Consider the following 5,381-nt stretch of genomic DNA (forward strand, 5'->3'; position numbering starts at 1 on the left):
AACAAATAAAGCCACCACTTACGAATCCTATGTGCCAGGAATCAAGTGAAATACTTTTCATCAAACTTATTCCCACGACCATGCTGCAAGGTATTATTGTCCACACCTGTTCTATAGATGAGGAAATGAACTAATGCTCAGAGAGTTTGAATAACTTGTCCAAAGTCACATAGGGAGGATGTAACCAGAAATCAAACCCAAACTATGTATTCTACAAGACTGGCCACATTGCAGGGCTTTGTTTAGAATGTGTAGTTATCTTCATAGGTGAAGAGAAGACCCTCCTGCAATGGAAATGGATCCAGAGTCTGGGAGCATTTCTCCTGATAATTGAAAAATTTCCTAAGGAAAGGTTTTGCTTCACACAGGGGCTGATTCTTCTGACTTCCACACTCTTAGAGTGGAAAACATGGTTATTAATGAAGCATGAAATGGTGAGATGATTATAAACAGATACTGTCAGTTTACTTCTGCCAGTCCTGGGTCACGTCCAACAAGCGTTATGTCCTCAGGATACAGCCCGTCCTCCCGGAAACAGCACAGCAACCAGTTCATAGGCACGGGGAGTGAGCAGGTTTGGGTTCATCTCCAAATTGTTACATCGTGCAAGTTTCAGTCAACTTTGTTCACCTCCCAATGTTTTTCAATGTCGCAGGAATAACACCACCTCTCTTATATCCATCCACCAGGCAATTAATAACTGCTATTTAAAACATTCACTCACTTGTTTACATAGGAGCCATCTGAAGTGTGTAGCAAGATGCACTAAGAATAAGGATTATTCTTCTTACGATTTTATAGAGGAGAAAGTTTGGGGCCAGAGAGGTTAAGTAAGTTGCCCAAGGTCACACAGTTAGTGACCTGTGAAACTGACTGACTCCAGAGACCAGATACGAACATGGCCTCTAGTGAATTCCTGTCATAGATTGGACTAGCTCCTGAGCCATTCAGCTTCCATTTCTAAGCTCTTCGCCGTGATTATACTGCTTCTCTCTCTGAGATGTTCTCTCTCTTTTTTTCTAATATACCTCTGTGACAATATTACACACCTACGATTATTATGTATTGAAGAAGTTCCTGCCAAGGTGCGTCCTGTGGGACATAGATTGACTGGGCTCTGGTCCTGGCAGGAGCCCCCAAGTCTGACTTTTTTCAGATGGCTCTGACTGCAGCTTGCTTTTGAGTTCCTAGCTTCTGTCACTTCAGTAAGAGTGAAACACATCTTTTATAGCACAACGGCCTTCCTGCAGAATGAGTCCTTCAGGAGAAAGCTGAAGCAACCCACTCACACCTGAATACTGCACAGTGGCTCATGCAGCATGGCTGGTTGTCTGCAGCAGTAAAAAAATGTCACCTGAGGTGCACAAACAGCTCCTGGTTGAGGGAATCTTCACTTCTATCTCACCCTGAGGTTACTTTTGGGCATTTGTTGGCAGACATTTGTAGATTGCTTCCCTACTTTCCATTTTCCTTACTGTAGACAACAGAAGCCTGTGGCTAATTGGGTGGAACTCTCCTTTCTCCACTCCCTGAGAGTGATTTGGCTGAAGCTGTCCCCACCCTAGGTCCTGCCCTGCTTGGCTTAAGCTGATTAATTTGTAGTTAGTGGTTCAGGCACAAGCAGGTGACACAGACCCAAGCCCCTTGGAGCATTCCCCTTGCTCTAGTGACCGGTCCAAATGTTGGCCCTCCTCTCGAGCTGGTCAAAACCAAGTAGACTCCAATTATTGCTAAGAAAGTTATCAGAGGCTTTCCTTCCCTTGACGGTGTGGGGTGAGGGAGGCAGCACCTGCCCCCACCAGGAGAGTATCTGGTGCTGTTACGAGAAGTTTGGAGCCTGAGGATAGATTTGACCCCATGGAAAACAGAGAGCTATAGAGAGAACCTCAGTCCTTGGAGACATGGGTGAGCCATTGGATCAAGTCTCACTGGAAGCTGGAATTGTCTCTTGGCATTTTAGTTACATGGAGCAGTAAAGTGTACCGGAGGCCTAAGCCAATGCTCTGTCCCCGTAACACAGAGCCTTTTCCTTGGGGACAGCTTCCGTGTCTTACTGCTCTATGCTTCCTCCATGTCTGCTAATGTGTTCTAAATAAATAAACATACTTTGCAAAATAAAAAAAGTAATTATTCGTAACTAACAACAGCTGTTAAACCAGCTATGTTGATATTACTCTTATAATTTTCCTTGATGCACAAAATGTTTTTCATGGTTAGATTTATGATACTAACCTGCCAGGACAAAGTTGAGAAGTTTACCATTTTCCTATACACATTGAATGCTCCAGGTACAGACCACATAACTAAAGTAAGATTTGTGAGCTGTATTGTATTGCACTAACAAGGAATTGTTTCTCACAGCAAGCACTTTGGGGACCAACCCGAGAAAGCTTAGGTGAATTTTTATTTATTTGGTAGATTCTTTACTGTATGGGGAGTTATCTTAATAAAAAGAATTCCTTGAGAATCTCTTAATTAAAGTTTTCCATACAACTAAAGGAATTAAGTGCTTAGAGTCTGTTACTATGATGGGATCTTGACATATAAGTATTTTACTGAACAATGCATTTTTTGTAGTGTCTGTCACTGAGGAATACAAAAGATTTTTATAGCTTTTTGTACAAAGGGTTGTAATTTTGATGCCTTAAAAATATCTGTGTCACCTTGAGCAGGACATTTAACTCTTCTGGGCCAGAACATCCTCGGTAAAAGAAGAGTTGGTCTCAGTAATCTCTTAGTTGTTATTATTATAAATCACTAATATTACAGAGATTCAAGATGCAAATATACTCCTTCATTTATTCATTAAAAAATTAGATAATCCTAATATGTAGCATTTATAGTGAAGGATTCTAGAATCAAGAAGACAATGATTATGACTTCAGCAACCTTTTTGTTCTCTAGAGTGAAAGTTTGTTTTAAAAGGTTTTATTCTTTGTTTATTCATTTGGTAAATATTCACTGAGGTGCTGACCATGTGCCCAGAATTCTGTGGCACCGGCTTCATATCTGAGAAGGACATTATGGCAGGAAAGATTTAGGTTTGCTATACAAATGCATTTCCTATACACAGAGTGGCTAAGTGATAAAATGTAGACCCGACTCTGCTGTGAAATATTGACATCAATTTTATAAGTACATGAAATGTGTATGGGGTGACAGCACCTTTGAGCACCGGGGAGGCAGATCCTTCTGTCTCGGCCACCACTGGGTCAGCAGCCAGGCAGCGCCTGTGCATGATGGTCACCTAACAAGCGTGCGAGAGTAACCTGATGAGTCAGCCAGTTCCTATCGCCCTGTAGTGTGATAATGACGCTTGGTTTCCTTTTTTGACTCCCTGTGCTTGGGGCTAATACTGTGGCTATCTATGCTAGAGTCCTCCAGCAGCATTTCTTGGAGATTATATGTCTATTGTTATCTCACATTCCCTCTATGTGGAAGAGCACCACTAAATAGCAGAGGGATGGACAAATGACAAAAAATCCTCTGTTTTAATATTACTTAGACGTGCACTGTACAGTTAGCAAGTCGTATATTCAGTGGTGTTTTCTCCATTATTTGATGGCCTCAGAAGTGACTGAAATTGCCCTCATCTGTGAAGTGTTGTGTCTGGAGCCAGGAACACATGGGCCCTTGATAAATGTTGGTTGAATGAAATTTAAGCAAGAAGGAAAAGAGCCAGTCCTGTTTTGAATCAATCTTTCCAAAGAAGTGGCTGAGCACTAACCCTGTGCTTCACCTGACTAAACCTTCTGGAGACAGAAGTGGACATGACCTTGGGGAGACAAACCAAATGTATTTGAAGAGATGGAAGTTCGCAATTAAGTGTCAATTGTGCGTAGCACAGACTGTTAAGTGCTGAAAGAATTTAGAGGACAGAGATATCTAAGAGGGTGGAAAGAGATCAGTGAAGATATATGAAAGATAAAGGACTTGAGAGGGTTCTTAAAAGAAGGATTTGGAGGCCGGGTTGAGAAGGATTTGGAGGCCGGGCACGGTGGCTCACGCCTGTAATCCCAGCACTTTGGGAAGCTGAGGCGGGCGGATCATGAGGTCAGGAAATCCGAGACCATCCTGGCTAACACGGTGAAACCCCGTCTCTACTAAAAATACAAAAAAAATTAGCCGGGTGCTGTGGCGGGCTCCTGTAGTCCCAGCTACTTGGGAGGCTGAGGCAGGAGAATGGCGTGAACCCGGGAGGCGGAGCTTGCAGTGAGCCGAGATCGCGCCACTGCACTCCAGCCTGGGGGACAGAGCGAGACTCCGTCTCAAAAAAAAAAAAAAAAAGGAAGGATTTGGAAAGTGAACGAGTGTGTGTTTTTGGGGGGTGGGGGAGGGCGAGGAGGAAAGAGGCTCAGGAAGTGAAGGCAAAATCTAATGTTCAAAGCTGTATTCCGCTTTAGCTTCTGGTCAGTAAGCCTGCCTGCCACTACTGTATCTTTAAAGGTTTTTGCTGCTGTGGAAAATCACCACTCACTGGGATCAGAATATTATCCTCCTGTTAAGCCTTGGTTTCAAAGAGGGTGCACATTTCCTGCATGGCAAGACAACACCATCACCACTGGTAACATAACCCTGCACGTTAGGGAGCTGGTAAATAAATAAACCTTTACATTCCAGATCAATCCATCCAGCCTCTGACAATGACTTATGGCTTGTACTGCAAGGTTAAAAATTAGTCAAGGGTGCCTTTCAAAGTCAGCTCATACCCTGGGATTTCTGGAGGAAAAGGGCATCTGCCATGAGCCTGGTCTGTGAACATAACTTAAACGAGTTATCTTGGACCTGAAGCACTAGAAAGACTGGGGAGAAACCACATGAATACGATGCCTTCAAAACACAGCAAATGCCCTCATGCTGATAAGGCGGAAGAAACATCAGCCACAATCATTTTCAGAGTTAACACAAGCAAACAGAGAGGTCCTCAAGGACTCATCATTTCAGTTTATATTCTAAGATAACTGTACCCAGGAGTAACCATTCCAGCTTTCTAAAGCTTTATAGCTTTTTATATTCTTTCATTGATATCAATTCTATGACCCTGAGGGGCAGACCTCATTTCCATTTTAACATGAACAAAACAGATGTCAGAAAAGAAATTTCTTATTCAAAGTTGCACAGCTGGAAGTTTAAGTACCCACTTAGATAATGATTTAAGAACAAAACCAAGAATGCACCTGCATAACTGTGTAAAAGATGCTGTTTGTAATGACAACATTTTGTCCCACTCTGAGGCTTCCTGAAATACATTATGGTACATTCAAACAATGGAATAATCTGCAGCTCTTAAGATCTATTTTGAGGAATCGTATCTGTTAACATAAAAAGATATTTATGTTACATTGCTTAGTTAGAAAAGCAGTTACCAAACCGAATATAGG

This window comes from Pan troglodytes, chromosome 3 (genome assembly GCF_028858775.2).
Source record: "Pan troglodytes isolate AG18354 chromosome 3, NHGRI_mPanTro3-v2.0_pri, whole genome shotgun sequence".
Taxonomy (NCBI): Eukaryota; Metazoa; Chordata; class Mammalia; order Primates; family Hominidae; genus Pan; species Pan troglodytes.